Here is a 23,119-nt window from a genome sequence, read left to right as displayed (position 1 = left end):
TTGGTTCTCTCCTTTCCAGGGTATTGCACTCTGACTGCCTAGGAAAAAATACATCCTTCCACCCGGTTCTTGCATCTAGATGGAACCATGTGACTGGATTCTAGAAAATGAAATGTGAGGAGAAATTTTGAGACTCACAAACCTTTCAGCAGAGCGCATCCATGCTCTTCTAGTCTTTTCTTTTTAAACTTTAAAGTATCCAGTATCGGGCATCTGGGTGGCTCAGTTAGTTAAGCATCAGTCTTCGGCTCAGGTTATGATCTCAGGGTCCTGGGATCGAGTCCCACATCAGGCTCCCTGCTCAGCAGAGAGTCTGCTTCTCCCTCTCCCTCTGCCCCTGCTCCCCCTGCTTGTGCTCTCTCTCTCTCTCTCTCAAAAAATAAAATCTTTATAAAAAAATACAGTATCCAGTATCATTAATAGAGTGTTACATTAGTTTCAGGTGTACAATATAGTGATTCAACAACTCTATGCTTTACTCAGTGCTCATCGCAAGTGTACTCTTTTCTTCACCTTTTTCACCCATCCCTCCACTTAGTCCCCTCAGGTGACCACCTGTTCTCTACAGTTAAGAGCCTGTTTTTTAGATTTGTCTCTTTTTCCTCCCCTTTGTTCATTTGTTTTGTTTCTTAATTACACATAAAAGTGAAATTGTATGTTATTTATCTTTCTCTGACTGACTTATTTCACAATAATGCTGCAATAATCGTAGGGGTGCATGTATCTTTTTGAATTAGTGTTTCTGTATTCTTTAGGTAAATACCCAGTAGTGGAATTATTGGATCATAGGGTAGTTCTATTTTTAACTTTTTGAGGAAACTCCATGCGGTTTTCCAGAGTGGCTGCACCAGCTTGCATTCCCACCAACAGTTTAAGAGGCTTCCCCTTTCTCCACATCCTCACCAACATCTGTTGTTTCCTGTGTTGTTTGTGGTTCTGTTTTTTGTTTTTTAATTTATTTCATTTCATTTTAATATTTCACTATATATTCGCCAGAGAGAGAGAGAGAGCACGCAAGTACAAGCAGGGGGAGCGGCAGGCAGAGGGAGAAGCAGGCTCCCCGCTGAGCAAGGAGCCTGATGTGGGACTCGATCCCAGGACCTTGGGATCATGACCTGAGCTGAAAGCAGACACTTAACTGACTGAGCCACCCAGGTGCCCCTTCGTGGTTTTGATTTGCATTTACCTGATGACCAGTGTTGGGCATCTTTTCATGTATCTGATGGCCATCTAAATGTCTTCTTTGGAGAAATGTCTGTTCATGTCTTCTGCCCATTTTTTGGTTGGATTACTTGTTTTTTTTGGTGTTGAGTTGTGTAAGTTCTTTATATATTCTGGATACTAACTCTTTATTGGATATGTCATCTGCAAATATCTTCCCCCATTCAGTGGGTTGTCTTTTAGTTTTGTTGATTGTTTCCTTTACTGTACAGAAACTTTTTATTTTGATGTAGTCCCAATAGTTTATTTTTGCTTTTGTTTCCCTTGCCTCGGGAGACATATCCAGAAAAATGTTGCTATGGCCAGTGTCAAAATCCTGTGCTCTCTGCTAGGATTTTATGGTTTCAGGTCTCACATTTAGGTCTTTAATTCATTTTGAGTATGTTTTTGTGTATGGTGTAAGAAAGTGGCCCAGTTTCATTCTTTGCAAGTAGCAGTTTTCCCAACATCAGTTGTTGAAGAGACTGTCTTTTTCCCATTGCATGTTCTTGCCTCCTTTGTCAAATATTAGTTGACCATAAATCATGGTTTTTTTTTCTGGGCTCTCTATTCCGTTCTATTGCTTTATGTGTCTCTTTTTGTGCCAGTATCATACTGTTTTGATCACTATAGCTTTGTAGTATATCTTGATATCTGGGATTGTGATACCTCCAGTTTTGTTCTTCTTTTTCAAGATTGCCTTGGGTATTCAGGATCTTTTGTGGTTCCTACAAATTTTAGTGTTGTTTGTTCTGTGAACAATGCTGTTAGTATTTTGATAGGGATTGCACTGAATTTTTAGATTGCTTTGGGTAGTATGGACATTTTAATAATATTTGTTCTTCCAATCAATGAGCATGGAATATCTTTCCATTTGTTTGTGTTGTCTTCAATTTCTTTCATCAGTGTTTTATAGTTTTCAGAGTATAGGTCTTTTACCTCCTTGATTAACTTTATTCCTAGATATTTTATTATTTTGGTGCAATTGTAAATGGGATTGTTTTCTTAATTTCTCTTTCTGCTACTTCATTATTACTGTATGGAAATGCAACGGATTTCTGTATATTGATTTTGTATCCTGTGATGTTACAGTTCTAGTAGTTTTTTGGTGGAGTCTTTAGGGTTTTCTATACATAATATCATGTCATCTGCAAATAGTGAAAATTTTACCTCTTCCTTACCAATTTGGATGTCTTTTATTTCTTTTTTTTTGTCTGATTGCTGTGGCTAGGACTTCTGGTACAATGTTGAATAAAAGTGGTAGAGTGGGGACACCTGGGTGGCTCAGGCAATTAAGCGTCTGACTCTCAATTGCAAGTCAAGTCTTGATCTCAGGGTTGTGAATTCAAGCCCCATGTTGGGCTCCAGGATGGGCATGGAGCCTATTAAAAAAAAAAAAAAGTGGTGAGTGGATATCCTTGTCTTATTCCTGATCTCAGGGGAAAAAGCTCTCAGTTTTTCACCGTTAAGTATGATGTTAGCTGTGGGTTTTTCATAAATGGCCTTTATTATGTTGAGGTATGTTCCCTCTAAACCTACTTTGTTAAGGATTTTTATCAGGAATGGACATTGTAGTTGTCAAATGCTTTTTCTGCATCTATTGAAATGATCATATTGTTTAAATCCTTTCTCTTGTCTTTTTTTTTTTTTTTTAGATTTTATTTTTAAGTGATCTCTACACCAAACACAGGGCTTGAACTTACAACCCTGAGATCAAGAGTCACATGCTCTACCAACTGAGCCAAACAGGTGCCCCTATTCTTTCTCTTGTTGATGTGATATATCACATTGATTGATTTGCAAATATTGAACCACCCTTGTATATTGAGAATAAATACCACCTGATGGTAACGAATGATTTTTTTTTAATGTATTGTTGGATTCAATTTGCTAATATTTTGTGAGGATTTTAACACCTATGTTCATCAGAGATATTGGCCTGTACTTCTCTTTTTCTGTAGTGTCTTTATCTGGTTTTGGTATCAGGGTAATACTGGCCTCATGGAATGATTTTGGAAGTTTCCTTTCTCTTGAATTTTTTTGAATAGTTTGAGAAGAATAGAATTCTTTAATTTTCTTTAAAGAACAAAATTATTTAAATGTTTGGTAGAAGGGCTCCTGAGTGCCTCAGTAGGTTAAGCGTCAGACTCTTGATTTCAGCTCAGGTCATGATCTCAGGGTTGTGAGATCAAGCCCTGCGTCAGGCTCTGTACTGGGGGTAGAGCCTGCTTAAGATTCTCTGTCTCTCTCTCCCTCTGCCCCAACCACCCCCTCCAATAAATAAATAAATACATGTTTGGTAGAATTCACCAGTGAAGCTATCTGGTCCTGGACTTTTGTTTCTTGGGAGTTTTTTGATTGCTGATTCAATTTCATGGCTAGTAATCTGTCTGTTCAAATTTTCTATTTATTCCTGATTCAGTTTTGGCAGGTTATATGTTTCTAGGAATTTATTCATTTCTTCTAGGTTGTCCAATTTGTTGATATGTAATTTTTCGTAATATTTTCTTATAATCCTTTTGTATCTCTGTGGTATCAGTTGTTATTTCTCCTCTCTCATTTCTGGTTTTGTTTACTTGGTGGACTTCCTTCCTTCCTCCTTTCCTGATGAGTCTGTTTACAGGTTTATCAATTTTGTTGATCTTTTCAAAGAACCAGTTCCTGGTTTCATCAATCTCTCTCTCTCTCTCTCTTTTTTTTTTTTTAGTTTCTATTTCATTTATTTCTGCTCTGATCTTATTTCCTTCCTTCTACTGGTTTGGGGTTTTGTTTGTTCTTCTTTCTCTAGCTCCTTTAGGTGTAGGTTCAGTTGTTTATTTGAGATTTTTCTTGCTTCTTGAGGTTGGTTTGGATTGCTGTAAGGTTCCCTCTTAGAATAGCTTTTATTGCATCCCAAAGATTTTGGACTGTTGTGTTTTCATTTTTATTTGTCTCCACATATTTTTTGATTTCCTCTCTTATTTCTTGGTTGACCCATTCATTGTTTAGTAGCATGTTATTTAACCTCCATGTATTTGTGTCCTTTGCAGATGTTTTTCTTGTGGTTGATTTCTAGTTTCATAGTGTGGTGGTCAGAAAAGATGCATGGTATGACTTCAATCTTTTTGAACTTATTAATACTGGTTTTGTGGCCCAAGATCTGATTCTACTCTGGAGAATATTCCATGTACACTTGAAAAGAATGTGTGTCCCACTGTTTTATAATGGAATGTTCTGAATATATTTGTTAAATCCACCTGGTCCGAAGCTACTGTTTTTTTATTTTTTATTTTATTTTATTTTTTAAAGATTTTATTTATTTATTTGACAGGGAGAGACACAGTGAGAGAGGGAACACAAGCAAGGGGAGTGGGAGAGGGAGAAGCAGGATTCCTGTGGAGCGGGGAGCCCGATGCGTGGCTTGATTGATTCCAGGACCTGGGATCATGACCTGAGCCGAAGGCAGACGCTTAACGACTAAGCCACCCAGACGCCCCAAAGCTACTGATTTTTTTAATTGATTTTCTGTCTGGATAATTGATTGATGTAAGTGGGGTGTTAAAGTCCTGTACTATTATTCTGTTATTGTCAATTACTTCCTTTTTGTTTGTTTTTAGCTGCTGTATGTATTTGGGTGCTCCCATGTTAGGTGCATAAATATTTACGATTGTTACACCTTCTTATTGGGTTGTTCCTTTTATGATTATGTAGTGTCCTTCTTTGTCTCTTGTTACAGTCTTTGTTTTAAAGTCTAATTTGTCCAATGTAAGTATTCCTACCCTGGCTTCCTTTTCACTTCTATTTGCATGATAAATGCTTTTACACTCCTTCACTTTTTTTCCTTCCTTTTTATTTATTTATTTACTTATTTATTTATTCTTCCAAATTTTTATTTAAATTCTAGTTAGTTGACATATAGTGTAATATTGGTTTTGGGAGTAGAACTTAGCATATAGATGGGTCTTGCTTTTTTATCCATTCGTATGTCTTTTGATTGGCAGTTAGTCCATTTACATTTAAAGTAATGATTGATAGGTATGTATTTATTGCCACTGTGTTACTTGTTTTATGGTTGTTTTGTAGGTCTTCTCTGTGCCTTCTCTTGTTCTCTTTTCTCATAGTTTCCTGGCTTTCATTAGTGATATACTTGGTTTCCTTTCTATTTTTTGCATATCTATTACTGGTTTTTGATTTGTGGTTACCATTAGGTTTATATGTAACATCTTACACTGATAGCAGTCTATATTACGTTGATGGTTGCTTAAGTTTGAACCCATTCTAAAAGCACTGTTTTTATTCCTCTCCCCACCATGTTTTAGGTATATGGTGTCATACTTTCCATTCTTTTATTTTGTGAATCCCTTGACTGATTTTTATAGATATACTTAATTTTATAGACATACTTTTGCACTTCCTTCTTTTCTTACTCCTGCTTGTGGTCTTTCCTTTCTTCTCAGAGAGTCCTCTTTAACATTTCTTGTAAGGCTGATATAGTGCTCATGAATTCCTTTAACTTTTGTTTATCTGGGAAACTCTTTATCTCTACCTCTATCCTGAATGATAGCCTTGCTGGATAGAATATTCTTGGCTGCAGGGGTTTTTGGTGGTTTGTTTGTTTGTTTAGCATTTTGAATATATCATGCTTCTGGCCTGCAAAATTTCTGCTGAAAAATCAGCTGATAACATTATTGGGTTTTCCCTTATGTAACTGTTTTCTTTTACTGCTTTTAAAATTCTCTCTCTATTAGTACTTCTTGCCATTTTAATTACTATTTGTTTTGGTGTGGACCTCCTTGGGTTGATTTTGTTGGGGGCTCTCTGTGCCTCCTGGCTCTAGATTTCTTTTTCATTCCCCAGATTTGAGAAGTTTTCAACTATTATTTCTTCAAATAAATTTTCTGCCCCCTTTTCTCTATCTTCTTCTGGGATCCCTGTAATGTGAATGTTATTATGCTTGATGGTGTCACTAAGTTCTCTTAATCTATTTTTATTTTTATTACTCATTTTTCTCTCTCCTGTTCAACTTAATTGCTTTCCATTGCTCTGTCCTCCAGGTCCCTGGTCTGTTCTTCTGCTTCTTCTAATCTGCTGTTCCCTCTCGTGTATTTTTAATTTCAGTTATTGAGTTATTCACCTCTGATTGGTTCTTTTTTGTTTTCTGTCTCTTTGTTGAAGGTCTCACTGAGGTCCTCCAGTCTTTTCTCAAGTCCAGTGAGTATCTTTATGACCATTAATCTAAATTATCTATCTGGGGCACCTGCCTGGATCAGTTGGAAAAGCATGCAACCCTGTGTTGTTAGTGGGCCAGTCTGGGGCCATCTTGGGCTTGAGTCAAGTCAGACCAGGTGTTTGCCAGAGATGCAGTAGCCCCAAAATGCAAGGACTCTCCCTGTGTTGTCCTCTGAGAAGCTTTTGTGGGTGGGCCAGGTCTGCAATCAGACCAACTCTCGGCTCCCAACCCACTGCTGGGGCTGAAGTCTGACTGGTGTGTGTGGTTATCTTCCCCTCTGCCCAGGGCAGGAGTCACTTTGGAGTGGTGCTGGCCCCTGCTGGGGCTGCTTGCACACTGCCAGCCTTGTGGCACTGCTTCGGATAGGCTTTGACCAAAGGCATGTTGGAGAATGCAGTTCTGCGGGAGAACTCGGGGGCAGGGCGTGCAGTGCCAGAAGGTCCACACTGGTCCCCTGTGGGAGGGGAGCTGCATGTGCCTGGGAAAACTGCCCAGGCTGGGGTGGAGGGGACAAGTCTGCAGGAGAGCATAGGGGCAGGGTGTGCTATTAGCAAGCTAGGTGGAAAGTGTTGGCACTCTGTTGGTTCCCGCAGGTGTCTGTGTATCTAGGCTGGGTGTGGGGGAGGGAAATGGTGCCCATCAGCTCTTTTATTCTTGGAGAAGTCTCCCAAACTTCCCTGCTCTTCCAGCACATGCTCTGAGATTAGTAAAAAAACCTCCCTCCTGTATACCCCAGGCATTTTCCAACTGCTGCTTCTATGCTGTGTTTCCACAGGGCTGTTTGTTTTGCTGCCTCTTTAAGGGTGGGACTCAGTTTCCTATCACTTTCCTGGCTCTGCCAGAACCAAGTCCACTGATTTTTTCAAGTTCCAGGTGTTAAGTCCCACTGATTATAAAAAACTCATGAAGCCAGGCCCCTTGAGCTTTCAAAGCCAAATGTTATGGGGATTCGTCTTCCACATGCCGTGCCTGGGGTGCCTGGGGTGCCTGGGGTGCCTGGGGTGCCTAGGGTGAGGGTCTGTTTCTCTCCTCTCTCCATGCCAGCAGCATCTCTCCCTCCTTTGGCCAATTACAAGGGTCCTTTTGGCTCCCAACACCTCTTTGCCCTTCCTATCCTCTTTGATGTGGCCTCTTCTCTACATTTAGCTGTGGAGAGTCTGTTTTGCCAGTCATTTTCTGGCTTATTTACACCGATGTGGGTGTTACCTAGTTGTATCCATGGGGTGAGATGAGCTCAGACTCTTCCTGCTCTGCTATCTTTTTATTTATTTATTTATTTATTTATTTATTTGAGAGAAAGAGAGAGAGAGAAACAGCATGAGAGGGGATAGGGTCAGAAGGAGAAGCAGGCTCCCCGCTGAGCCAGGAGCCCGATGTGGGACTCGATCCCAGGACTCCAGGATCATGACCTGAGCTGAAGGCAGTCGCTTAACCAACTGAGCCACCCAGGCGCCCTGCTCTGCTATCTTTAAGCCTCGTGCTCTTTAGTCTTCTGACTAGCTGGAATGGACATGAGCCCATTGGAAACCACATGTTGGAGGTGACTTTGCTTTCAACATCCTGGATCCTTGAATGACTTCATGGAGAAGGACATCCATTGACCTGTCACCACCCAGCTCTATTTCATGAGTGAGAACAAAACTTTCATCGGGTTAAGCCATTGAATTTCTTGGGTTTATTTATACAGTAGCTAGTGTTATTAGTATTACTACAAAATTTACTCCCTTCCATTGGGGTTCTGAGGTTAAGAATAAACCCTAAAAAAATAGCATTACAGAGGGAGGCAAGAAGATTGGTATTGGAGGCTGACAAGATGAAAACCCATGTTATATAATAGCAAATTATTTAATAAAACTGTCGTCCTCAATTACTTGGTGAGCAAAATGTCTACTGAGCCGTGGCTTTAAAAGAGGTTGGAAAACCCAAAGATAGTGCACAATTGTTCTTATTTGCTTTGCTTAGTGTGTCAGCATAAGGGCCAAGCTCAGGCAAGAATCGGCTGCTTTAAGAGGAGAGATGAAAGGAAATAGAATAAGTCCAGAAATTTGAAGCCTTCTGCTTTGAAACCCAAAATATAAGTGATAACATAGAAAAAAGGCTTTGAGCAACAAAAGCCCATTAAGACTTCTTTTTAAGCAGATAGTTTCACCAATGCAGTTTAAGGATGCTTTCTTCACACTCAAGACTGTTTTTTTCCAGATAGCTTCAAGATGGTTGCCATTAAGTTGAAGGAGAGAGGCATGGGGGTTAGGATGCAAAGAAGTAAATCAGGCTTGAGAGTTAGGTCTAGTGAAGAACCCTATGTGTGCATACTGGCACATGGAAATGACTGAAAACAAATATTTCAGAAGCTCACTAAGTGTTGGAAGGAATTGTATTGCCAAAGAGTTCTTGAACCCAGACTAGAAAAATTTAGGTTGTTCAGGCCTTAAAACAGTCCTTGGGCGCCCAAACATGCTACAACAGTTGTACAGACTCCAGGGAGGGCACTTTCCCTGCTGCCTACTTCGGATGTGGCCATGGAGATGCATGGGCAAGCAAGACCTGCAGGGGAGCGAGGAGCCACAGAGAACAACAGACAAGGGAGCTCCTCCCACAGAGCAAAGTCAGGGTCTAATGAAGGAACCATAGCAGACCCTCTCAGGGCCCTCCCTCCCCTGCCCCATATGCCCTTGTCTTTCACCTCTACTCTGAAAACTCTGCCTACTGCCAACACCTGCGCAAGGGATTTTTTCTGGCTACAGGAATACACAGGACAAGCTGGAAATGCAAGAGCATTAATGGCTCCAGAAACAGCCCTCAACTGCTGTAGGTGGACAAATACCCCAGTTTCCTCACCTGTCAGATGGGGAAACTGAGACACGCTCTATGCTGTGACTCAGAGTTCATCCATGGATGGAGTCCCCACTGCCCATGGTGGAAATGGCTGGACAGCCCTCCCTTTACTGGCTTCCTTCACTTCCCTGTCCACTTTGTTCACTCTGTACCTCCCAGATAGACCCCTTACAGGGTCTGCTTCTGGGGGAACCCAAATCAAGACAGAATTTCTCCCACTGTCTGGGCAGGAGCTTCATAATGGCTTCACAGTAATGTAAATGGGTACCTTTCCCATATTTCTACCATCTTACCAATTCTCTTCTATAGATGAACATTTGAAACTGTAGACTAAAAAATAATTAATTAAAACTGTTGTTATCCTCAGTAGTAAACTTATTTTTTCAAAATGTCTAAGTAATTGAAGTTTGTTGTAGAAAAATTAAAAACAGATGAACAAGAAAAAATGATTATCCATTATCCTTCTAACTAGAAATTTTCATCGTTAGTGGGTTAGTTTTTATCTGTTCAGACCCTTTCCATGCATTCATTTATTCACTCATTTTTCACTATCCCAAATCCTTTATGTTACTTAAATTAAGAGTTTACTTAATTTATAGGCTTTCATGGATTAACTACTGTTAAGGAAATGCTACTTTCAGGAGAATATTAATCTTTTTTTCAGCTTTATTGAGGTATAATTGACAAAATTGTAAGATATTTTAAGTATACAATGTAATGATTTTGATATACATATGCTTTGTGAAATTCATCGTATTTAGGGGCGCCTGCGTGGCTCAGTTGGTTAAGCGTCTGTTTTTGGCCCAGGTCATGATCCCAGGGGCCTGAGATCGAACCCCATGTTGGGCTCCATGCTCAGCAGGGAGTCTGCCTCTCCCTCTCCCTCTGCACCTCCTGTGCTTGTGCTCTGTCTCTCTCTCAAATAAATAAATAAAATCTTTTTTAAAAAAGTGAATTTTTTTTCCCTGGGCATTGCTATGTACCAAGCATAGTTCTAGGCGTTTGAGATACATTAGTAAACAGATGAAGATTTCTGTTCCTCAAGAAAAATGCATTCTAGTTAGAGAAAATAAACTATATATATATATATAAATTTAAACATAAATTGTTTAGTATCTTATTGTGAAAATGTTATGGAAAAAAAAGAAGGTAGAGCAGGGTGAGGGGAATCAGGATGGCTAGAGAGGGGATTGTAGCATGGAGGCACAAGTGTTAAAACACCCTCAGCAGGGGTGAGGCATTTGAGCAAAGACTTGAAGGAGGTGCAGATATCCATGGGTTGAACACTCCAGGCAGAGTGAACAGCAGTAGACGTCCCTAAGTGGAGTGCACCTGGTGTGCTCCTGACATCGCAACGAGGCTGGCCAGGCTGGAGCAGAGTGAGCGACGGGGAGATGGCTAGATGATGTTGGAGAGCAGCCGGGGAAGAGAGGACACAGTGTGTCTTGTAGACTTTTACTGTGTGCAAGACTGGGAGCCTCTGCAGGGTTTTGACCAGGAGGGACGTGGTCTGACGTACGTCATAAAGGATCACTCTGGCTCCTGTGGTAGCAAGAGACTGTAGGGAAGACAAGGGAGGTGCTCCTGCAGTAATCCAGGTGGTGGGTGGGGGCAGACAGGACCACAGTGGTTGCAGGGAGGGCGATGAGAAGTGGCTGGATTGGGGAAATATATTTTGACACAAGGCTAAGAGGATTTCCTGAAGGATTGGATCTGGATACAAAAGAAAGAGAGGATGATGACCGCAGATGATTTGCAGGGTTCTGGCTTGAGCATTGGGAAGGATTTAGGTGCCAACAAGTGGATTAAGGAAGGCTGTGGCTGGAGCAGGTTAAATGGGGAGGAGGCTCATAAGTTCTGTTAGGGACATGCTGAGTTTGAAACGTCTATGAGAAACCTGAGTAGACAGTTGGATTTATGAGTCAGGAGTTTAGGGGAGAGGTCTAGGCGAGGGCAGATGGTGCTGAAAGCCATGACTGGATACGGTCAAAGGAGTGAGGGAAGAGAAGAGAACTAACATTAAAAACCTGGGAAGAGGGCACCTGGGTGGCTCAGCCGTTAGGCGTCTGCCTTCAGCTCAGGTCATGATCCCGGGGTCCTGGGATCGAGCCCCGCATCGGGCTCCCTGCTCTGCGGGAAGCCTGCTTCTCCCTCTCCCACTCCCCTTGCTTGTGTTCCCTCTCTCGCTGTGTCTCTGTCAAATAAATAAAATCTTAAAAAAAAAAAAAAAACCTGGGAAGAGAGGTGCCTGGGGGGCTCAGTTGGTTAAGCGTCTGCCTTCGGCTCAAGTCATGATCTCAGAGTCCTGGGATCGAGCCCTGCGTCAGGCTCCCTGCTCAACCGGCAGTCTGCTTCTTCCTCTCCCTCTGCCCCTCCCCTCTAGTCATGCTTTCTCTCTCTCAAATAAATCAACAAAATCTTTAAAAAAAAAATAATAATAACTGGGAAGAAGAGGAAGAATGCAGAACAGCCTGAGAAAGCAGAAGCAATGAGGCAGGAGATCCCAGAGAATGGTGTCCTGGAAGCCAGAGGAAGAACGCATACAAGGAGGAGGGAGCAGCCGCTGTGTTAAATACTGCTCAGGGAGCCCATGACAGGAGGACAGAAATGCCTCTGGGGTTAGCAGTATGGAGGCCACTGGGGACCTTGACACATACAAAACCTGACTGGAGTAGGTTTAAGAGGGGAGCAATTAGAGTGGCTTTACTGAAAGGGTAACAAAGAAATGAGGTGGTGAGGAAATAGAGCCAACACAAGTTTTTCCATTGTATGCCCTTTTTGTGGGGGGGGGGATGGGAAAAATAACAGCATATTTGTATGATGATCATAATGATCCAACAGTAACAATCAAATAAATTGATTATGTAGTAGGGAGCTCAAAGAAAACACCCATAAAAATGTTTTCAAAAATGGGGTTTACTATACCTACCTTTCTATAACTTACAAAATATATAATAAATATGTTCCTAGTCAAATAGCGTGGCTCTACATTTTTTTAAAAGATTTTATTTATTTATTTGCCAGAGAGAAAGCAAAAGCAGGGGGAGCGGCAGGCAGAGGGCGAGGGAGAAGCAGACTCCCCGCTGAGCAGGGAGCTGGACATGGGGCTCAATCCCACGATCCTGAGATCATGACCTGAGCTGAAGGCAGACGCTTAATGGACTGAGCCACCCAGGCATCCCGAATGAAACATTTTAAATAATTTTAATGCATATCGAATAGCCCAAATTTCCATTTTAGAATCGATCAAAGTCATTTAGACTAATCCTTTATCGCAGTTATATTTTTGTATTATACCTATTGCATACTGTTACGTTTATTTGTGTGATGATCTGATTAATGTCTGTCTCTCCTACTAGACAGCAGACCAGCGAGTGGGGAGTCAGTACGTGTTTTTCTCACCACTGTATGCTCAGCTTCTGGCCCCGAGCCTGCCATTATAGTAGGCCTTCAGTCAGTATGGGTTCGTGAGTGAATGACGAGCTATAAAGCCTAATTCAATGATTAGGGTAGAAGATCCAGTGGATAATGTCATGTGGGGGTAGAATGAGGTGTGACTATCGATCACCCCGAGTGCCTTGCAGGGTACCTGGTTTATAGCAATAAACGTGTTTGTCATTGACTAAATCAGGCACGAATGAGGTTATCACTTTTGTAAAAGTCCACCTTCTTGTGTGGCTTAATGAGTGGAATGGTCGTAGATCCTCCCCAGGTCACGTCTTTGGAGAAAACACTGAGTCTGCGTCTATATTTTGGTGCAGCTCTCAGGGGCCTGGCCACCGGCCGCCAAACAAATCCTCTTTTCCAGTGCTGAGCACCTCTTTCCAGTCGCCAGCAGGCGGCGACAGTCGGCCGGTGAAGTGGCCGCGGAGCGCATGAGGCCCTCTGGCCGGACCCTGTCTGGGCTGGAGCACTGTCTGCCGTCACCGGGCTCTGTCGCGGCTCCGGTCACCCGGAAATGCCCTGCAGGCCAGCCTGGCAGGCTCCTTCCCGGGAGGCAGGCTGCTCAGGTGCATTCCCCGGGACCCTGGAGCCGTGGTCTCCCCTCAGCAGGGTCACTTCTCAGCCCCTAAGAGAGTCCAACTCTGCGCTTCCATATTACAGGGTTTACATTCCCAAGGAACTCTGTACTGGACGGCTCAGGAGCCAGGACACGGCATTTGAAAATCCGGACTTCTTTGGGCTCTGAGATTTTATCCAGTTCACATCAAGTGACCTGCCTCTGTCATTGTCTCAGTCTGAAGTAATCAGTTTCTGTTAATTCTTCTTTTTTTCCCAGCCCAGCTCAGTGCCATGCAGACAAGCTGACCTTTTTTTTTTAAGATTTATTTATTTGATAGAGCGCACAAGCAGGGGGAGCGGCAGGCAGAGGGAGAAGCAGGCTTCCCGCGGAGCAGGGAGCCCGATGTAGGGCTCGATCCCAGGACCCTGGGACCATGACCTGAGCCGGAGGCGGATGCTTCACCGACTGAGCCACCCAGGCGCCCCAGGCTGATACTTTCATACGACCGTGCTGGATCTGTACTCATTGGATCGTATAACTGCTTCTGAGGACCTACCAAACAGACTGCGGCCCACTCACCATGGGTCCACCCCATCTTGCGGCTGCTTTTTTCCAGCGGCAGGGATGGATTTGCCCGCATGGACCTTTACTCTCTCCTTTGTTCCCTTGCGACTGATGATAGGGAGGAAATCGCCATTTGCTGAGAAACCCCTGTGCACCAGTTCCCTCTCACAGCAACCCAGTGGGTGGGTGTCGTGTCACGGTGGCCAAGCCCACTTAGGTTGTAAGTAGCAGAGTACCAGGACAGGAGTCGGCTATTGCTGACTCTGTGTTGCTCCATCTGTATGCTCATAGTCCAAAGTGTGCTCCAAGAAGCCCCTCGGAGGTGGCCACGAGAGAGGGGGCGGAGAGGAGAAGGTGGAAGGGGGGCACGTGCCCTAAGGGTGGTGCTTCTTGTTTCCCACCCTTGCTTCATCTAGAGCAACTGCACTTTGACTTAAAAGGAAAAAAAAAAATACGTGTGTGTGTGTGTGTGTGTGTGTGTGTGTGTGGTCTCCTGAAAGAAAAGCATATGGGCGCCTGGGTGGCTCAGTAGTTAAGCGTCTGCCTTTGGCTCAGGTCATGGTCCCAGGGTCCTGGGATCAAGCCCCGCATTAGGCTCTCTGCTCCGCGGGAAGCCTGCTTCTCCCTCTTCCACTCTCCCTGCTTGTGTTCCCTTTCTCGCTGTGTCTCTGTCAAATGCATAAATAAGATCTTTAAAAATAAATAAATAAAAGCTTAAAAAATAAAAAGAAAGCTTAAGTGAAAGATTTTATAAATACGTAAAGTATAAGAAGAAAAAAACATCTGAAAATCCTCTTGCAGCGTACGTCGTCGTCCTGGGACATTCTGACACTGCGGAGTCACAGTCAAGTGTGAGCTGTGGATGTAAGACAAAGCAAAGCTCACGGGGACTGAAGCAGGGCTTTGGCCCCTGCAGCTCCAGGGTATAACCACTTGCCTCATTCAGGAAATGCTTTGGTGGCAAAATTCCTCTGCAGCAGACACAGAACAATGTGTGGGATACAAAATCTAACGTGTACCCCTGCCCCCTGCCCGGAACGAGGGGCATGTTTTGAAGTTTGTCACACAGAACCTGGGTAATAGCAATCGGATGGAAAACTAAAGAAGCCCGGGAGACCAGGCTGAATGACAGATGAAAAACAGAGGCAGAGAAAATAGGGAGTGGGAGAGAAGCCTCAGGCTGGGTCTCTGATCAGAGAACCAGAGATCGAGAGACAGGTGCAAACAGTATCTTTAAGGAGTTTGCTGGATATTTAAAACACACTCCCACCTTTGACATTTTCTTAAGAGAAAGATTTGAATTGTTTTCAATTATATTTTTCTGCAGGTCTGAACCAGTGCCAAGACTAGACCCATGTAGGATCCTGGGTTTGCATCGGTTATATAAGCAAACCAGTTTTTGCTGTGATCTGGAAGAGTCAAAACCATGAGTGTTTTTCAGCTTCCATTTTGTCAGCTGCTTAAGTTTCTATTCTGAGAGGTGCTAACTGTTAAACATTGTTATTCACTTGTGTTCCCTAAATAACTTTTAATTAGTTTTAATTTGGACCAAGGATGTTCTACTGTTGACACAGTGACAGGAATTATCAAAAACTAATAAAGAACTCACTTGAAAAAAAACTTGCACTAATATTACAGTATTTTATAATGTCTATCTCAGCAGACACAGCTAATTTACATTTTTAAATTTCATTTTTTGATGATTTTCCTCAAAGCCATAATCATATTGGTTAAAAGGTTACCTAAACATTATTTTTCACCTGCAAGCATTTTTCACAATGGAATTTTTCTTTTATCTTTCAGTGGAATGAATGCACGGGTGCAAGAAGCGTAATCAAATTAGTAACTGTATGGAGCCTTTGAAACTTTGTGTTTTGCTGGATAGTGACTATTACTCAGTGAAAAATGAGCAGTAAATCCTTTCCCCTTAAAAATTGTCAAAGAAGGGGCACCTGAGTGGCGCAGTTGATTAAGTGTCCGACTCTTGGTTTTGGCTCGGGTTGTGATCTAGGGATCTTGAGATTGAGCCCCGTGTCCGGCTCCACACACAGCAGGGAGTCTGCTTGAGATTCTCTTTCTCTCTCTCCCTCTGCCCATCCCCCTGCTTGTGCACTCTCTCTCTCTCAAATAAATAAATAAATCTTTTAAATAAAATAAAAATCGCCAAAGAAAAGTTTGTCATGCCTTTCAGAATATCATAAAGCAGACAATACAAGGAATTCAAGAATAGTGTTGGAGTTTTTCAGTCAAACACCCCCTCTTCCCTCAGTTGTCCCCTAATCCTTAGGGCATGATTCTAACAAAGACTCAAACATCCCTTTGTCTAAGAAGTGACCCACTATCAAAGAGCTAGTAATCTTGGGGTCAGCCCTTTGTCTTTTCCAAAGTGAGTAAAACCTTCTGAATCCTACAGGGTAAAAATCTGGCAAAAGTCAAAGAGAATTTCTGATACATCAAGGAAATACGCCATGAGGATCCTGTACATGACACTAATCCAAGCATGCTCTAGTTTAGTTCAAAAACCGGTAAAGACATAAATGTCTGAGCAGCTTTCTTTAGTGAAAGCAAGCCTGTGATATGTAAGCTAAATCTCCAAGTATAGTGACCAACGGGGATCTTGTGTCCAGACTCATTTTCATCATCTTCTTAAGTACTTCTTAATTTGGTTTTGGGACCACTTAGCTAATTACAGATGAGCAGGATGGGCCTTGTGTGTTACTGCACAACTGAAAGAATTGTTTAGTATTCTGTAGTTCAGTGACAGAGAGTCTGGATGCGCTTGAATATTTAGGGAGTTCTACCTTATCTTTTTGTTATAGAGGCCTTACGACAACTTAAAACATTGGTCAGCTTCACTGTTACCTAGCTAGACTTTTAAAGATTGGCTAGCCAAGACTGAATTTTATTCAAGCACTATTTTAAGGACATTAGCCTGTTCTATGGCCATGATAGGTACTATTTAAATTTCCAGCATCTCTGTGTTCTGTGTGCCAACCTATTGTGTTAGTGGTACCACCTAATTTGTCACAATTCTGGACACACTGGCAGACCTCAGGTGTATCTGGAGCTCGTGGATAGATATGTGCATCTGTCTGGAACTCCAGTTTTACTTGAAGACTTGGAAGGAAAAAAAATTAATCAATTTAACCATTTATTTAATGTGCTGCCAATTCTTTATTTAATTTGCTGTGAAGCAAACAAAATTATGCATTAGCTATGTTATGACTAAAACCCAAATGTTGACTAATACTTACAGTGATAGAATAACAACTTGTAAACCAAGAAGTGTGTTTGTTTAGCTGTCAGAATTCCAGCCAGAAGCCAACTTGTGATGCTGAGGAAAAAATAGGATGACATTGGTCCTGGGAGGGTGATGAGACACGACCCCGCTGGGCCGCCAGGTGAGGCAGACCAAAGCCTACTGCTCCCATCTCCTGTCTATGTCCTCTGTGGTTGGACAGGAATTCTAAGGACTATTGGAGAAGGAATAGGGAATAGGACTGATTCTGTTAGGAGAGATCCTGAAAAACCTGGACCAGCTGAATGTGGGTGGCACCATTAAGGAAGTTTCCTCCTACCTCAGCAAAGACTGCACTGGGCAGGAGCTCTCTGAGGTACAAAGACATCCTCCAAGAACTGTCCCCATGACTCTACCTGACCTGGCCATGGCACCTCCCAACTCCCAGTGCCTGAGTCTCTACCTTTAATGAAGACCACCCTTGAGCATCCCATCAGTGGACCTCCTGCTTCTCCCTAGCCTGCCTACTGTGGGCAATGCAGCCTTGCTCAGGTCCAATCCTAGCCTGTGAGCGAGCTCCTGCCCTTGACCCTCGTCCAGGCTTCCAGTTCCTGTCTTCATGTGGCCCACTCCCCGGACTGCAGACTGGGTCCAACCAATGAAGAATTTAAAGCCAGATTTTTCTGTGAAAATAAATACAAATGCAAAATTTACGTGGGTGTCTAAGATACAAGACCTCAGATATGATGGGTGCTATTCACGGTGCCTTTGAACAGTTCCTCAGCCCCTCGGGGATGCATTCATCCTTCCCTGCCATTAGAGTATCTCCAGCAGACAGGTCTGAGAAGCCCCGCTCTGAGAAACATCACTATGAGGTGAAGGAGCCCGCATGTGAAGTCCTCCCTCAGAATCGGAGACAGTGCTCTTCAGAAGGCACGTGGAAATTCCATACAGTTCCAGATACCTGGCCTCCTAACTGAGCGTGAGGCCATGCCTTTATGCCCCCTTCCTAATGCGTGCAAAATGTCAGAGGAATAAAACCAGTTTTGTTTCTTAATGGGCTCATAAAATGTGCCAATTTTGTACAGACTGCTTTTTTCTATTTTTCTGTAAAGTTGTTTTCAGAAGCATTTAAAATTGTTTGTAGAATTCAACTTTATGTTGCCTGTTTTTCATTTCCAGAAAGATAGAGGCAGCTCTGGCTGATGCTGGGGAACCTGAGCTCAGAGGGCATGAGGCAGGGTCCAGGGACCTCCCGCTTCCACAAGATGCTTGTACTGCAGTCCCCGCGCCCTCAGCTCCATCCCCCTCCTTGCCCGTGTAGACACAGGAGAGCCTTTCTGAGCATGAGGCTGTCACTCTCGAAGCGTCTGAGGAGGACAGGGAGGGGCCTCCTTGTCCTGGACAAACAATAGCTGTGCCATTACCTGGCCTTTTCCTCTCTTCTCCTGCCCCGAGGGCTCAGGGTACATCTTGAGTGGGAAGAAATGCACCACAAGGGGTCCCTAATTTGAGATCTGATTGCAATAGTCTGGTTCCAGCCAGGCCAGTTGTAGGTCTAATTCAGTGAATTCTGGATTAAGTGAAGGATCTGACCCTTCCCAGACAGCCCCTCGAGCTCTGCCCCTCAAACATAAAATTTCCCAGAGACCGATCTTGGCATGTGTTTCCCAGAGAAGCTGGCAAATTTGGAGGATTATACTTCTGTATCTGTTTCTACTCTGGCAGCTAAGTAGCGTGTTGGTTAGGAGGCTCTTGTGCATTTATTAGAACTGTCACCCTAAGAGCGTGTTTGCAGGGTCCTGGCTCTGAGGTAAACACCCCCCCACCCCCCCACCGTTCAGTTGCACAGGGCTTATGTGTCCCTTTTGCCCTAAACCAGAGCCTTCTCTCGCACTGTATGCATGAGCCCTGACACCTAGCAGATGGAAATTCATCCCTGAGATGAAGAGAGATCATCTGCCACCTCCCAGATGGCTTAGGAAGGGCAAAGAAAGATTCAGAGGAACTAAGCTAAGAAAATGAGAACAAGGGAATCCAGTTGGGTTAATTCTAAGGGACACACCAGGGAGCTTCCTGGTATGGCCTGAATCACTGTATGGGACTTGGTATCAGGGAAAATAACCCATGCCTTCAAGGAGGAGAGTCTGAAGGAAAAAGCTGTATGCCTGGCGGGGAGGGGAGCGGTGTGGGGGCTGAAGATGTGGGGTGAAGGTGGGGAGCTGGAGGGACCAAGCAGACTGGGGTTGAGGAGAAAACTGAGCAAGCCAGGCAGTGCTGACTCTACAAGGACCCGTGACTGTCCCGTGTTTATCGTGTCCTGCATTTTCTCCCACTTCAAGTAACTCCTCCACCTGGAGGAGAGCAGGGCGCGTGCACGCCCTTTTGCTCTCCAGGCCACCCCCAGGGAGAGGAGGCGAGGACAACTTGTTTGCAGGCATAAATTCCCATGTTTGAGTTTTAAAACTCTGTTTCCTCACCCCCAAATTACGTGTGGTGTGTTCATGGTGTGTGCCTTTGTGCTCTCTGAATTTGTGCTTTGTGCTCTCTGCCTTTCCAAAGCCAGGCTCTTCTCCAGAAATCCACTCTGGCAGGAGATCAAGGGAGGGCCCAATGCTCCCCAGCTAATGGCAAAATTCCGAAGTGCAGCTTTCCCAGCATCACCCAGAAAGAACCCAGAATTGGCAATCTGGCTCTGACAACTGCAGCATATGTCCCCACACAGGCCGTGCACCTTGTCTGAGCAACAGCTCCGTCCCCGGCCGGCAGACGGTGCCTGGTCCGACTTGGCCTGGTGCGGGCAGACGGTGCCTGGTCCGACTTGGCCTGGTGCGGGCAGATGGTGCCTGGTCCGACTTGGCCTGGTGCGGGCAGATGGTGCCTGGTCCGACGTGCCACCCAGGCTCTTCTCTATTGTCGCGGGCAGGCTGCTCAGCGCAGCGCACCGCCAGCCTTCCCTGTGGCCCCGGAGCCACAGCCTTGCCCCTTGCCCCGGAGATGGGGTTGCGGTTTGCTTCATCTGACAGATTCCTCCCTGACAGGCAAGATGAAAGGCAGGAAATGTGCAGTTCCAGTTCCCACAGCAGGAGTGGTTTGGCCACACTGTATGGCATTTACGGTCCCATCACGGGCTCTTGGAGGCCGACCTCAGGCCAGGGGGGCCGGTCTAGCGTTGCACACACGGGGTGCTGCTCGCCCTGCCTGGATCCGCCCTTCACCACCGACTGACCACCGCCTTGCCCACTCTCCCCACAGCCTGCGACTGAAGCCATCTCCTCAAAAGGTCCCTCCCCCAGGGACCCCTACTGCCCAGAGGGCCCTGGCCCAGAGAGAGCCCACTTCCTCCCAGGCCACTCCCAGGCCCTGGTGGCCTGTTTCTGAGCCATTAAGTAGAGTTTTCCCATTTCCCTGTGAACAGGTCTTCCATGCAGAGGACTGGAAACCCCCGGTATTAAAAAAAAAAAAAGTGGCAGAAATAGACCCACTAAGACTCAAAGCAAAAGGAAAAAAAAAAGGCAAGGCCTTGCTGTGTTCTCTGAGTGACCACTGGCCCTTCCTGCGATCACCCTGGCCGGCCAGATGAGTCTTCTATAAACACACCATCTTTCCCACAAGACATAAGTAAGCATCGCTTCCACCCACACTCAGGATGTTAGAGCATTGGAAGAATGATTTGTTCTCAACCAGAAAAAGAACCTGCAGGAAGAATTCCATTTCTCTTCCTCCAGGTGTGTGCCACGTGGCTGTGTTCTGGGGGTAGTGGGGACCGTAAGTGGCCGTTTCCTGGCTTTGGTGCAGTTAAACCAAACCCTCCATCATTCGGCTGCAGGAAGAGCGTGTGCGCATTTTATTTCCTCGGGGATGATTTTTTTAAAGTGGCTCGAACGCACCTGATCACATTCAGATGTGTTCCACAGAAAACAGGCAATTGGAAAGTGCAGTAAAGCCCGCTCTCTTGTTCAACAGAAGCCACTAAAGACAGGTACTCAGGGACAATAATGTCCTTTGGTGCCTTTGTCTGGGGCAGCTCATTAAGGTAGAGACCACCTGAGCGCTGACAGGACAACCCCTGCCCGTGTGTTCCAGGAGAACATAATTGACTACAAAACCTTTTTTCGATGTCACCACTGCCAGATACAAACCCAATTAGCAGCAGAGTTAACTCAGATGAATCCTGGGAACAAGGAAACCGCACGTTCTACAGCTAATCAGACCCCTGGAATGATGACACATCGGGATGTTGCCAGGAAGGTGGGATCCTGGGGACCCCAGGGGGCTGGACTCCCGCAGAGTGCACATGTTCACGGATGGCCCAGCCTCCCGTGCTGGATGGATTCTGCAGCCTTCGGGGACTAACAGTCAGAGCCTGGCTTCTGTCTGCTCAAGGTCCCTGCATGTGGGAGCATCACACTTTTATTCTGAGGCCAGAGATACTCAAAAGAAGTCACCCAGGTCTTAATTCAAGTACGGCCCATGACCCCCTCCACATCTCTGGATGGATTTAAGAAACCTTTTGTTTCTTGTTATTTGAAACTTCTCCCAAGGGCTAAGGAATCATACATTCCGACTCCACTGAGTAAAAGCAAACAAGTCATTTCAAGGCACAGAGGGATGCTCTGGCCCACCCCTGCCTCAGTTTAAATAGGGAGCATTGCCAGGCAGGTCTTTAAAGGATAGGCAGAGAGAAAACCACCAATGCAAGAGAGCAAGCCCATGAAATACTCGCCTGGTTTTCTAATTGTTATTATAATGGGATCATGGTGATTACTAACATGGCAGCGTAGACCATAATACCGGATTGTAACTCTAGGCTCTGGGCACCTGGCTTTTAGTAATAAAAATCCCATTTAGAAGTACCTTGTGACTTAAGCAGCTGAGCTTGAATCAATCCGTCAAAGGCCACACAGGAGGCTATAAGGGGGCTCCTCAGGATGGCATGCTTCTCGTTGTTTCGGGTGCCCTCAGCAGTCCGTAGGACACATTACTCCTCAGTCTGCTCGGCTGATTGTTGGGGAAAAGCCCGTGGGTAGAGGAAGCCTGGCTCTCAGTGTTGGATGACAGGACTGGTGCTCGATTTGAAGGCTTTTCTCCTTCCCCTTTGCCATGTGCTGTGCTCGGTTGGTCTAGCAGAAGGGGTCTACTCTGGCCTGGGGCAGGCAGAAAGCATTTGGAAAGGAGTAGGATGGAAGTCTCTGGACTCAGAGCTCCAGAGCCCTGGGGAATCAGCCCGAGCTCTCACCTGTAAGCAGCAGAAACCAACTCTGGCTGATTTAAGCAGAAGCGGGTGTGTTGAATGGCGATGCGAGGGCTCAGAATTTCAGGGAGGACTGCAGAGTGAACCGAGGAAAACAGAGGCATGAGGTTCTGCCCAGCCAGGCCCACAGGCAGCCCCAGAAGCCCGGTCCTCCGGGGACTGGGCAACCCCACTGGGGATGGCTGGACATTGCAGACCCTGCAGGGACCACTGGGGCTGAGGCTGGCCACGGGGCCTGGAACAGCTGCCTTTGAGCCCGTGCAGGCCCAGGACGCCCCTCCCCCTCACAGTCCCCCTTCCCCCCCATGGTCCTGCCCCCTCACAGCTCTGGCTCCTCACTCAAGCCCGTGGGTAATACACAGCCACACGCCTGAGTTCGATGCAGATTCTTCCAGTTTTCAAAAGGGAGACTACTGACTGCTTTTTTTATCGTCCATGGGCTATAATGAAGATGAAAGGAGACAATGTCCCAGCCTCAGAGGTTTTCCCCTCCTGTCCTATACCCCATTGGCTTTGGTCCAGACTTGACATTCTACTTGGTGGCTATCCAGACTGTTGCCATTTCTGTATTTCTCCTCAGACTCTCCAAGGGGGGGTGGGGTGGGGTGTGAGGCAACACCAAATGTGCCATTCCTCTGGAGAAAGGGGGGGACAGAGTAGAACTAGCAGTTAACTAAGTGGCCAAGGCCAAGGTGAGAATTGGTTAGAAAACACTAAGCACCTGTCAAAACTCCCAGGCCCAGCAGATGAAACAGCTTCAGCTGGGGTCTGAGGCTCCCACGAGGAGCAGGAGAACCTCTCCAGCCAAGGAGACGG

At 45.0% G+C, this 23,119-nt stretch overlaps 1 long non-coding RNA gene across 15 annotated transcripts in view; it reads left to right on the top strand.

Annotated features, from left to right (window-relative positions):
* LOC115937967 (uncharacterized) overlaps positions 1–23,119 on the top strand; it is a 127,002-nt gene that overhangs the window by 41,408 nt on the left and 62,475 nt on the right. For 5 of the 15 annotated variants that reach the window (XR_014143527.1, XR_014143532.1, XR_014143530.1 and 2 more), the window contains exons 4-5: positions 20–114; positions 6,355–6,390. The exons of 2 other annotated variants lie outside the window; for them this stretch is intronic. This is a non-coding gene — a long non-coding RNA (uncharacterized LOC115937967). Of the gene's footprint in view, positions 1–19; positions 4,266–4,510; positions 5,466–6,354; positions 6,391–15,138; positions 15,418–23,119 lie in introns of those variants that run through there. 8 more of the 15 variants (XR_014143528.1, XR_014143536.1, XR_014143539.1 and 5 more) reach the window with 7 other exon arrangements.

The sequence above is a fragment of the Leptonychotes weddellii genome, chromosome 3 (genome assembly GCF_054177405.1).
Source record: "Leptonychotes weddellii isolate Sample4059 chromosome 3, ASM5417740v2, whole genome shotgun sequence".
Classification (NCBI taxonomy): Eukaryota; Metazoa; Chordata; class Mammalia; order Carnivora; family Phocidae; genus Leptonychotes; species Leptonychotes weddellii.
The sequence above is the reverse complement of the archived record's forward strand: the minus strand, read 5'-3'. Positions and strand labels throughout refer to the sequence as shown.